Source organism: Schistosoma mansoni, chromosome W (assembly GCF_000237925.1).
Source record: "Schistosoma mansoni strain Puerto Rico chromosome W, complete genome".
NCBI classification, from domain to species: domain Eukaryota; kingdom Metazoa; phylum Platyhelminthes; class Trematoda; order Strigeidida; family Schistosomatidae; genus Schistosoma; species Schistosoma mansoni.
Genome location: NC_031502.1, coordinates 29,273,913 through 29,288,025, shown reverse-complemented (window position 1 = coordinate 29,288,025; position 14,113 = coordinate 29,273,913).

The following is a 14,113-nucleotide window of genomic DNA, read 5'->3' as shown; positions in this document are numbered from 1 at the left end:
TGTCAGTTAGCAGTATAGACTGTATGACGTTTACAATTGATTGATAACTGTGTGGTGATTAGTGTCATGTGTGTCAGATCCTTCTTAGTGCAGATCGAATCCTATCGGCCAAGTTGCAATGTAGCCACCAGTCTAAGTGACTCGACATTGCGTGCGTGAGATAAGATAATGATTGGAGGTAGTTGACACGAAACCCTGGACCCAGATTTCGTGTTATTTGGCACCCGTCAGCAAAATGTACCTGTAATCTTGATGGAATTGATGCTCCCTAAATTGCTTTACTTTTTAGAAGCTTTTCAAATTTCACTGAATTGAGACTAACTAGTTCACAGTCATTCATTTATCGACTGTTAAATAGATAATAAATGGAATGATATCATTTATATCCCAGTAAAAACAAATTACATGAGTTTAATTTTGATGCTGTCTCAAACTGAAATAGCGGATATTTATTGTATTGAGAAATAAGATTGATACACAAACTTGTAATAATTGCTTACTTATATTCAAATTATCATTATTTAATGTATCAATTATACTGTTTATATCAAATTTCAGTTATATGATAAATGTTTCCATTTTTATAAACTGTTTTTTCTCAAATTCAATCCCTAGTTTTCACTCAACTTAAGTTTTGTAACACTGAAGTGACTGAATGAATTCAGTGTTTCTTTCTTTTCCTCGTCTCTATAACAATTTGGATTGAAAACCTTGGGTTTTTTCACTGATATGATTCAATGAATTGTAAATAAATGCTTTGTAATTACAATATATAAAAAGCGAGGCAGTGTATTTACAAGCTTATTTACATAAATCACAGTTAGAAGTAAAACGGGATTGTTGGTTAACTGTACTATTAAACAAAACACTACTCTGTAGAAGAAGAAGATAGATTTTTCGTATTCCCTTCCAGTGCTTCCAGATTTTCCATGGTGGTCTAGCTTCAATCGACTCATGAGTTTAACTATAAAATTACTAAAATCTCCACAAAACGCCTTCTGATTAAGTAAATTTGTTGTGTGGTTCATTATGCATGTTTTAGAAAACAGTTTGTAATCACTTAAGGAACCACTTACCCAAGGTTTTAATTATCGTCCTCAATCAAACTACATAATATATCGTCTTTGCTCTCGTGCAACCATGCATTTATAATCTCTTCTAGGGAAAGTCTGCCCACATTTTTCAAAAAGTAGAGGCGCTTCCAGTAAAGTTAGAAAAGGGAATCTGTCTTTTAAAACTTAAACAGGATTATTGGATACTACAAGTTCATCTGGAGCAATTGTAAAACTCTGGTTTAAAACTGTTGGTATACATAATTATCAAGATTATGCTTGTAAAAACGACATACGGACGTATTTGGACTAGTCGTAACTATAAAGATGGATCTTTCTGGAGTGCTTCACTGCCATGTAGACTGGAGTTTTGGATATAATAATAAAGGAAGATGTTCTGCTAATCCAACAGCTTGTTTCTGTCTAAGTCCTAGGATAACGTGACAGCTGTTATTCAAACTATGAAATCTACAGAAAAGCTTATGATATTCAAAGATGAGCTACATTTCAATTTCATTTTTCATAAAAGAATATTGAACCGAACTAAACAAAAACTACACAGCTATTTGTATTTTAACAAAGTGAAAGTGTCAACTTTTTGACGTAGCAATTGAAGTTAATCAAATTTTAGCAACTAATCTTAAAGTAATATGGTGTGTAGATAATTTGACCTAGAAATATCAGTTAATTATAGTATATTGACGTAACAATGTAAAAAAGACCTGAAGTGTCATTTAAAACAAAAATAACTGGACTTGTAATGGAACTCTTCTCAAGAATATATATATATATATATATTGTGTGTTCAACTTTGTAAATGCTTATAGATTTTTACCATGTTAGGCACTCATTCTAAAAAAAAGATTTTGTGGTTTTATACAAAAATATTGCTTGCTTTTTGTGTAAAATTACGTTTTAAAAAACGTGAGGCCTTCGTTTGTTCCGCTGTTCAGGTAAGGGGGTTACTAGTTACTAAATACTTAAAGTCATTAGTGTAATTGCACTTCATGATCTATTCATATAACTGATCAAAATATCTACAGTGAAGCATCACTGATTTCAATTCGTGTGTCTTCCAATTTAAAAATAGTTTTTACAAGTCATTACGAATCACTATGTGTTTTTTTTGTGAATATTATAACTGGGTAATCTGGCATAGTTCACTGATTTGTGTGTCACTAAAATGCTCTGAAACTATTCTGATCAGAGGTTGACTTAAGCAAAGTTTAAATTTTTTATGTGCTGTATGTTTTCATATCAATAATAGTAATATATAATGTAGTACACCAACAAAATTACTATGTACATATTTTCGAGATGCATTCACACAAACAAACAATTAGTCAATCAACAAGTGGATGATTCGATGTCAGTAAAACAACAATTAAATATCAATACAAGTTTTGGTTAACCAGAAAAACATACACAATAAACATGTTAACAATATATAACAGGCATGGTTTTATATCAAAAACACTTTACGTAAATCCAGTAAATACTGGCATTTGTAAATACATATGAAAGTTGTTCAAAGGTGGTGTAAACTAATAGTTTGTTCAACTGTTTACTTTCATGCACACAATGGTGATAATAATAATAATGAATGTGAGTCCGAAGTTTACTAAACAATTCAAATTGTTCTCTTCAATTGGCAATCTTGAGTGTTTCTCTGTTAACTGATTGTACCTGTTTATTTAAACAAAATAATTGAAGTGTTTTTAATGAATACATTCAATTTTATCTGATGTAGGTATAGATAAATATATAAACTAGGCATGGAGTTATTTACAAGGTCAGTATTCAAACAAACGAAAATGATTATTTATCGTTGGACGAACAAAAAGTGAATAACTTTAGAATTACTGTAGCTGTGGAATTCTGTATGTTACTTTGAGACGATAGTGTTCAGCTTACTACTGATTAGCAACGATAGTAATGTGGTGTGGGTTTCTTATATCCACATAAGTAGTATATGGTGATGGTCAGGCATAGAATGTATTTTGGCAGAAGATCGATAAGGAAAGAATAGGAACGAAGCGCAATCGGTATGAAAATGCATGAACAATGAAATCAGAGAAGATGGACTGATATTTGCAGAAGAAGCAGTCAAGATTGAGACAATTGATTGTTATTTTGCAAATTAACTGTTTACTGTATAGTTATCAGATTTGAGTGAGATGGTCTGTAATTTTGGTGCTTCAACACATTCGATTGTCCCCACTGGTGTTCTTGTTTACTATAGTAGCAGTGATGAAGAGAGATACTTATTATTCAGTGATAAGGTTATCAGTCATAACTTCTACTCGTTTATAAATAGTAATTGGAAGTGAAATAAGTTGTTGGGGAGTTATCGAATTGAAATGAGATATTAAACCTGTTGATTTAACTTATTCACAAAACAACATTTTACTCATACAGAAAGCATCTTACCAGTATTCATCAGTAGTTGTTCATTTGACTTCGAAGACTTATTATTAAAGTCTCTTAAGACGTAATCTCTGAGAAAATACATCCCATCACTAAACTTAAAACTCCTGAATTTTGATTGAACTTTGTAGTCTCTAACAAACTGAATGACGAGTTTGGACCGAATTCTTAATGGACTAATTTTATCATTTTCAGTTAATGAAAATTCATCAATATGGATGTGATCTAAGATAAAACTATTGTTTGTGTTAAGAGTTGTTTCGTTTTTTAAAGATGTTTGCTAGGTGTGTACTGTACATTACAACTATAAAATCCATAAAATACTTGACATCCAAAAGAATTATCCAGGTTGCTATAAGGGGACTTTTAGAGATTGTGAAATTTTCGCTGTTCAAATCACAAGCTGACCTCAGCTAGATCACTACTGAAAACCCGAAGGCTTTAGACTGCCGTTTTGTCACTCAATAGTACACATTCATGATCCTGTACCACGGAGGCGAATCCAAGACTTCAGGTTTCGTGAGGAACGCTTAATCTCCAAACCGCTAAACCGGGATCCAGCGGTCTACATGTTTAACTTCAGTCATTTTACAATACTGAGCGATGCTCATCCATTCCTTACAACGGATAACTATCTTACATCCTATATGGTTAAACTCTAGTGATCACGGCTTCCAGACTTTCACTGGCGGTCTAGCTTAAATAAGTTCATAATTCGAACTATATAGTTAATGGAAAATCCATCAATAACTAAACGCTAAACTTTAGTTGTAAGCTATATTTGGATTGTCATCCTGTATTACCTATTGATCTATCTGGTTATGTAAGATCCAGTGTCGGATTAGAATCATTTGCCATCGTCCGCACTTTGATATTGAACAACCAGAAACAATAACAAGAGCAAATAATTCATATTATGCTGTTCATATACATAATCGCAAATAACTTTTGCTTTTGGACAACCTTGACAAAAACCTTCCCATCATTTCTCATAAGGATATTTCATACTTGTAGAGTAAATCATTAAACAATGCACGGATTTACTATTTTAAGTTAAATGTCCGGTTTGTAAAAGAGCAAGTACTTGCGACCAAGTTGTAAGCATACGAATATGACGACATGTCACTTACTAGTAACACGAATCCTTTACTGGTGAATAAAACAACTAGTTATATGGAACAACATATTTGCATCATCATGAAAGAAGTAAGATGAAGCTAGCGAATAAATTAAACTGCTACTGTTTCGAAGTATATGGAGTTCTTTTTATTATTTATTAGTTAACTAAAATGTAACAGATATTCAATATAGTTAATCATCGAGTTGAATAATTATTTGATTATTATCTAATCAATTTGGTCGATGAAATGAATCACGTCCAAGAATCTTGCAAATTGAGATTGCCATGATCCTTATCATAGATTTTACCGTAGCTGTGATTATGATAGTAGTTTTATTATTAGTGGTATTGGAGATATATATGAACATATTCAATTTTCCAAGAGGAACTAATCATACAACAGTACCATGAAATTTAAAATACAACTACTCACTTGTTGTTACATTTTTTATAATATGGACGTCAAATATACATTTTAACATGTTCATTCATTCAAAACTTCCCTGTCTCAAGTGCAGAATTTTAATTTTATTTCAAGGACTTATGTAGAGATATTTTACTCTAATTAAAAATTTAAGGGTTGATAAACTTGTGTGAGTTGCATGTTCAGTGTGATGTGTCATTAGTTTATAGAAACCATACGATCATATGGACTGTCTAAACAGTTTGATTTCTTAGCAAGCGTTAGGCTGTTTGTTGCTAATGTGAATCAGTGGTTGGTTGGCGATCCACTTAACATAATCTGTTTCTTTTCAATGGGTGCATATTTTTGGTTGAATACTGTTTCGCGTCAAACTACATTTTAAACCTGACGGCTGAAGTTAATTGAAAAGAAAAATTCCCCATTTTATTTGATTTTCATCTTTGTTTTCCTTCATTCAGCTGAAATGCTCTGTTACTCATAGAATATTCACTAAAAAATGATCTAAATTAGGTATAGTATGAGATTAAAATCGTCTGTCTATCACACTGAAGACTAATTTTAATAGAGTGATTTTTGCAAAATTACGATTCCTAAGTGCATTAACTATCGTCTGTTAGGTAAAACATAGTGAATTGTAAGCTTTTCTACTAGAAGAGTTCACTTAGAAGTAGTGAAGGAGTAATAAAATGAAATTGGTTTGATGTATTCAGTAAATTGCCCAGGACAGAGTTGGATGGAGAATGCTGGTAGGCGGCCTATGCTCCTCCACGAGGGGTAACATTCGTAAGTAAGTATTCGGTAAATTCTTATCACTATGGTATACTTCATATTGTTAAATGTAATTAGTTACATAAACTGTTTAGATTTTGCCCTGAACACTATAGATCTGATATGAATAACTTAGAAACTAATCAGATTCCTTAATAATATAATGCAAATTTATTCTATTTCTGCATAAAACCTGATAAATACACTCAGTCGTGCGAGCATCACATCACAATAGAAATTGATAAGTAATTTATACTTCACTATCCCTGAGTAGAGATCATTTCTGCGCTCTAACTTTGGAAACTGATCCATTAATGTGTAACGAGATGGTAATACATGAGTCTAAGCTGTGTCATTGCTGAAATTCAACTCACAAGTTCTGTACATAATGAAACACGCGTTCCGCTAGTATTAGTATTCCCACCCAATGAAGTAGGAAAAGTCTTTTGGCTCTTCGTGATAAAAAGAGCCTTGTAAAGAATGAAACTAGAGCACTGGATAAAGTAGAGTAAACGGATTCGTAACAGTTCATTCTGCAGTTCTCGTGTGTAATTAGAGGTTTCGATATTTATAGTGCAGGTGGACACTGTACAGCCCACACATTTCTGTTGTACAGACGGACACGTTATAGTCTACATGCTCCCTTCACTTTCGGAAATTTTTATGCATACAAAAAGCGCTGATGAGCTTTTGATGAGTGCACCAGTGGAGAACGTCAAACTCTCTCCCAAGTATGCCGTATATATGTGCGTATTAAATGCTCATTGGAGACTGTACATCGCAGTGATACACGTATATGGATAGAATGGGTACGGTCGTTAGTATACATTAAATGCAATTATAAAATTTGATAGAAAGGTCCACGCATCCCATGAGTATATATAGGCACAAAAGTTACCGCTTGCACGTGCGCGTTACAGGCCGAGGCCCATATATTCCGTAGTATACACATAGGTATATATGTTATCACCCCCAGACTGTAGCCTAGAGGTTTCTAAACACTGAATGAATATCAAGTACACAAATCAATCCGAATATGAGTCGTGATGGACAAAATGCTCTTATCACGCTCATACCACAAGCAATGCTAGTGTAGACCCCCATGTATTGGTTGTACACAGTTCATGGCTTCCGCTTTTGCCCGCCCTTTTCAGACCTGATAGGCCCTCTCAGATAAAATCCAGCTAGGTACTAAAACGAAATTTTTCTTCACCACAATAACCAAGCTTTTAATTGAAACTTAACCTCTCTCCTTGAATTAATCAGAAATAAAAGAGTGAGTGATTAGTCCGATCTCCATCTTGGTAGAGTGGTTGGTCAGTCCAGTCTCTACTTAGCGGCTTACGTCAGCTTGTGGGGAAAATGGCACCTACTACCTAGGGGGCACTACGTGGAAATTCGAGTTGGATTTTGCTTCCATCCACGTTCTGCTAGCCACAACTTATTTATTCTATAGGACATGGAAATGTCTCTTTTTCGTCTACAATCATGATAGCTAATTCAAGATAGCGAGATCAGGATCTGTGATAAAATCTCATTGAACAGGACACCCATATCTAGATAATTAGTTTCGTCATCATTGTCATTACCGATAAGCGCCTAGATATCCATATGATTTGTAGTTATGCTAGATAATTTACTTTTAACAAAATTCCAAGAATGAAAATAAAAACTATTTTTTTCTTGTTAAGGTCAACGGAAAAATAAATCAAGACCGACTGAATCTAGAGTCGAAATTTAAAAAAAAAAAACAAAAAAATTAAAATTCAAAGATTCATCCACCCACTCAATAACGTAAGTTCTTTATATGTTACCTGAAAGAAAAGACAATTTCTATTATAAAGATGGCATAAGCTTTAAAAAATGGATTGATATGCATAGTTGAATAATAATAATGACACAATGATTTACAGTCAATAATTTATTATTATTTTTTGTTAAAAGGAATCTAAGTATGTTACTGTTATTAGTGATATGCATTTATTGGTTTATGTGTATATAATAGACCCGCATTTTACCACGTACGATAAAGAAGTCAAACATTAAAAACAGATAATCATTGAGCTACTCCTTTTTCTCTGTTTATTTTGTAGAAAATAAAACAATCGAAGATCTTAGATAGCGGCATAAAAAAATGAACTCATTATTGTTATTTTTTTATTGAATCTATTATTCATTTGTTAACAATAGAGAGAGTAGGACGAAATTGTTAATTTGATTTTATGATTAAGCAGATTGTATTCAAGGTCGTCTCTCTGTTCTTATTTATTCAAACCTCATAAAAACCAACCCGTTTTTTTTATAAAGGTTTTCTTAACAATGGTGATATAGGTGAAATAAATTATGTCAATTGAGTTACAAAAATTTCTTTAAACTAATAATATTGATACCAAAATGGCCCAGAAGTGCATCATTGAAAGAATGAATCTTTAGAGCATAGCAAAGCACAAATGCTTACTGACAGCTTCAAATAAACAATATAATGTTGTAGAAAGGTTTCAGTACTAGGATAATAGACTATGGACGACCACATGCTCAGTGAGGTAAAATCCTGAAATATACTGAGTGATTGATTTTCAATCAATTTACACCAACTGATCAAAGCCTAAAGGTGTTAAAAATTATTCTGTAATTTGCATAAAAGAGATGTTTATTTCTACAGTTGCGCATTTTGTTTTAACTTCTTTTCTAATGAACAATTTCTGTTTCCAATTCAATGTTGTTCTACCTTCTTTCAAGTCGGGTAAAGTGTATTGATGAAGGAGTACTAGACAAGAAAAAACAAAACAAAACCTAGTGTAGAGAAGTAAGAGATTTTCAATATGAATTTTATTTTTTTTTAAATACTTCAAAAAATTTTACTTTCAAAGACTCTTTTGAAAAAATAAAATACCGTTCTCCTTCGGCCGCAAAATTTTAGAATTAGTACTATATTCGAAACAGTTTTGATCGTATAATATATTTATGCCTACTGAAGATATCGTAGAACGTTGTCATTCCACTGTATGTACAGAAATTCTAATGACTCTATCTAGGGTTTTTCTAGAGAATACAAAAAGGAAGAAGTTATACAAAGTACTATAGTGAACTCATTCTACCTGTATAGTGTTGGACAAGGGAACATCCTGTAAATTTTTAATAAGTGGGCTTGAATTAATGACATGGTTGATTAACACATGTTTCGTTATTGTAAATGGGAAATAAAAGTAACGATTTGTGATATCTGAACAAATGAGCAAATATATCGCCCGAATAAGTTTAAGTAGTCCGCTCAAATAAAAATGTAACTTCTTCGGTCACATATAAACTAAACTAAAAGAGTTTATAAGTCTTGAAGAGAAGAAAATAAATATCTCCATTTCTTAGTGTGCTTCGCATAGTTCTATTCTTTTCTAATTTAATGATTTCAAATAGATAAACTATTAGTGAGTAAATGTTCAACTTTACAGGCTGGGTCACTGGATGAAATTTGGGATTTGAAATGTAAGTAAATAGTTATGTTTAAGAATTATTTTACAGAATATCTAATAAACTGATGGTACTTTAAGATAAAGGTTCTAGAAAGTGCTAAGCAAGTTTTGGTTATATTTTTACTGAGACAATACAAAAAATCCAAGAAAACATTGGTCTAGTTCATGAGATTTTCTGTTTAGATGGTCTAACCCATACTGTAAGTCATATTAGAATCAACTTGTCAGTGAATTGGTTCCTCAACGAAATTGTTTCCCGACCAATCTATTGGCTGATGACACTGTTCAAAGAAAAAAAACGTAACAATATGGCCGAATTCAGAAGCTCATTTCATGACTAGAACAACAGTCCTGCATTGTTTTACAAGAATATATTCTTAAAAATGAGAAATCTTACATGGAAATTAACATAAAAACTCTATGTGAGACATTTCGAATGTTACTAATTAAAAAACAACATGATGAAAATACATTGTGAAAAATTTAAAAACATGAAAATCTACAGAGGTATATTCTATCTGTTAGGAAGAAATTTTTCATTAAATTCAGCTCAACAACTATCTCTTTTATGAAAAATGTAATACGAACACAATGAGGAAGAATCGACTAATTTTTATTTGATTTGAGATCTTAAATAATCGATTACTTATCGGTTTTTATGGTTTTTTGATATAAAACAAAGATGAGAATTTTGAAAAGAGACCTAAATTAGTAATTTTACTAATAATAAGTATATGTTACAGCATTTACCTGAACCAATCACCTGCCATGATATATTACACTCTAAAAATTAATAGTCTTAAATTACTACACATGTATTGGTTAATGTTTTATCTCACAATATAATATTGTGTATGCATTTAGTAAGATGTCTAAAAGTAGAACAAATAAACTGTTAGTTTGTTTTGTGATTTTTGCAATCTTCATATAGTTATTGTACCCTTACACTTAATAATCCATGGAATTAGCAACACATCTAATATTGTTCCCGTTAACTGACTAATCTATAGTTTAAATGCTGAGAAACAGTTTACTAAATTACTATGACTTACCAAATATTGAAGTAAGCCCTTGTAAGTAGAATAGATTAAAATAAAATATCACATAACTTTCGTTTACGGATTATAGAATAAAATATATAATCTGTCAGTTAAGTAATAGTCAATCAGTGAATCGATCCTCCTTAATCCAATGTGACTGAATAAATTTTTCTTGCAAAAGATTGACAAGGTCTATTTTCTTTTGAATTTTATACTTTAGTGTTAAGAAAAAATCAGCCTTCATAGTGTTACACTTCCCCCCTTCCAGCCATGGGAACATGATGAAGCCTAGTAGCCCCTTCTGGAGAACAGTGCTACATCGAAGCACTGCACAACTACCGGGGCGGGATAGCTGTTTTTGCACTTCTTAAGCAGAACCATTACATAACACTCTCATTCAGTTTTTTTTACACTTAGTTTATGTAAAACTAGGGATTAGGTTCTGTCTAACTTTATAAGAAATTTCTTGTGATGAAATTAACATTTGATGGAATTGGAATTACTATTCTTTTGTTCGATCCAATAAAAATCTACAGGTTATTAGTAAACAATTATGCAGATATTTCAACATCATAAATTAGTTGAAATAAGAAATGCTGGAGTGTTGAGTTAGAATTCAGCATTTTTTTAAAAAGAATATAATGACGTTATGAAAATGGGTTCAACTTAATATGAGATTACAAATATACACTTAGTGAGTGGATGCATGATCAAGAGCTGTATTCAATTTAAATGCTCACAAATGAGTTTAGGATGTGATAAACATGGCACTTTTAAAAGAAGGTAATGATCTATATGTTGATTGATGTATGCATTCAAAATATGGTAAGTAAACTTTTACGTCATTAGTGTTTATTTATACTTGTTTCAAATAGTGTCGGATTCGAATGGTAACTTCATTTTTGATTTCATACGGAGATTTCATCTGTTTTTCAGTTAAAAATATGTTGTCTTAGACATAAATCACTAGATTTCCATAATTTGTAATTGTATTAAAACGTCATAGATATTTGAGATGTTACAAATGAATTCATTTCCTGTTTCAGTTTGCCAGTTACTTTAAAGTGAATTATTTCTGTAATTTTCTCTTTACCAAATGAACCCTTCTATTTCCTGCTACCTTTCAGTAAGTTAATTACCTTTTGTAAACATTTTCTTCAGGCAAATTTATGAATACAGTGACAATAAACAAACATAAAGGCAATCACTTTGTCAAAAGTTGCTTTTTTAATTGCCCATTTTCCGCTTTTAGACATTTCTGTTTATCAATATTAATAGAATAATAACAGCAATTAACTATTTAGTATAGGGGGGGTAGAGATAGTTGAGTTCTTTAGTTCGGATCAAGGACTAACTGCGTCTGGACAACTAGTGGGAACCAGGATATGTTGGGGATAGAACCTTGGAACACACCTCATGGTGATTCCTCAGCATCAAGATCACTATGTTGGTTTACATCTATCTAAACTTCCAATTCCGGTCGATTCTCAATATTATATGATCATCATTCATTGTCATTGTAAATATTTGTCTCACTCTCGAAGTGGTTGGACTCCAGTTGTCACTCTTTTTCACTAGAACTCTAGGAACTACCTTTCAAAATCAACAAATAATAAGTATATTGTTATGATTGTTACTGTTATTTTGAAATTAATTGTTCATTTACTAACAAAATATTCATTTGAATTATTGAATTTCACATGTATTTTTTCTGTCCTTGATAGGCAAGTGAATGACTAAATGTCTATTGGTTGATTTCACATTATATGATAATGTTGAACACTTTTTTTTAAAATTTATTTACTCAACTCTACAATATTTACGTGAATGTATGTGTGTTTACAAACGAATTCTACAATTTCTTTACAACGGTACATATATATATAAATGAGCAAACAACAAATAGACAAATAAACGATGACAAACATTGTATTGGCTAGTTCAATGTACAAACAAACTTGTTTTCTTTCGTTGCTTTAAACAAAAGGCAAATAAATATTGACAAATGTGTTTTATATCTAGGAGACTGTGATGTGTATATTTTATGTATGTAAAGTTATTAATTACACAAAATTGTTCTTATAAAAATGGATGTCACTTATGAATAAGCCGTTTCATGGAGGAAAAAGAAATCAATAATCCACGTAAAAATTTAAGCTCATTTTTCTCTTGAATGATTTATATTGAGCACATGTTAATAAAAAAAATAAATTAGAATACAACTGTTAATCATGGAATGTAAATATTGTATTTTACCTTTAAAATAAAGCGATTTACGTCTCTAGGTGTCAACAAAATTTCTTCTTAATATAAATATTATGAGATAAGTTTAGAAAACTAGCCACGTGGTGTAATAATGATTTCTCCATGTGTTAAAATTAGAGTTTAATGATCATTGTGTAGGATTAAACAAAGGTTTTATTCTTCAAGGTAAGTGCATCACTGAGATGAAGGTCGATTTGGTTGGTGAGCACAAAACAGTGCGAAACTCTCGTCCTCGGTTACTGAAACAACAACATGTTTATAAATAAATTATTAACAGAAAAATAAATATGATCATATATTAGACGTGATTAGGTGAGGATGGTTTTACAAGTTAGTAGCACTCTAATGAAATGGAAACCTGACTATTAAGCCCGATTCTCTTTTTTTTACATCAGCCTTAGGATAACAAAATGGTGAGGAGGGCTAGAGAATGATTTCTAAAAACTCAAGGAAAAATTTAATTCACACTTGGCAATATACATTGTCATCATCAACATGACTGAGAGATTTCACCTTAACTTTTTATTTTCAGAAGCCGATGAACAATATTTACAATTAACTAGTCTAAATTGAAGTTAACCGTACCAAATAAAATACGATATCGTTGAAAGAAACAAAATTATCGTTTATTTCCAAATACACTAAATGTAATAATCCAATTATTACTTAACTTAAAACAAGATTCCTAATGAATATTCAGATCTCGAGCTTCTGGTATCAGTCATCATTTTTGACGAAATTAAAAAAACCAGTTGTACTGCTTTTTCATTTGAGGACAGAAGTTCAAGTTGAGACAGTTAAACTATGTATTGGAATTTGAATAAAACACCAAAAACTATTCTTAATCGAAATATTTCCTTGAAGTTTGTGCGACTGAATGAGATGACATTATATTCTGTCATTGAACAAATAAACTGGTGTTTATTAGTAAATTATGAAAACGATAAAGTTATTCCGGTTTACGTAATACGATATCTTTATTGATGATGGATAACTGCATTGTGACTGTGTTCTTCCATTCTTCTTCTTCAAACGATGAATCTATATGAATATCTCAAAAAAATAAGAAGTTGATTATTTCCTTTATCTCTATGATATTAATTTTGTTTCAAGACAGCGTAAGATAAATTCATATAATGATGTTCTTGAATAGAAAATATCATTCTTGTTATGTAACGTTCCATACGGAAAAAGATCTAATAGTTACAAACTGTTTATTCTACTTTATTTTTAAACAGTAGTATCATATATACATAATGAAAATGCGATAACGTTAACATAATACTTCCAATAGGTTGTACCCCGATATTTTGTAAATATTCACTTTTGGGTGAATTATGTAAACCAAACGGTATGATCTCTGCGAATAACCCACATTCGTAATGGGTTATCAAATATCGCGTCTCACTGCTTCACTATGTACATTAACGTATGTTCATAAGGGTTACAAAGATAAGCAATCAATGTTGAATATTTCATTGTAGGGTATAGTTGTTTGCCGTCTTATATATATGTTTAGAATAATAGCTTTACCTTTCTTTCAATAA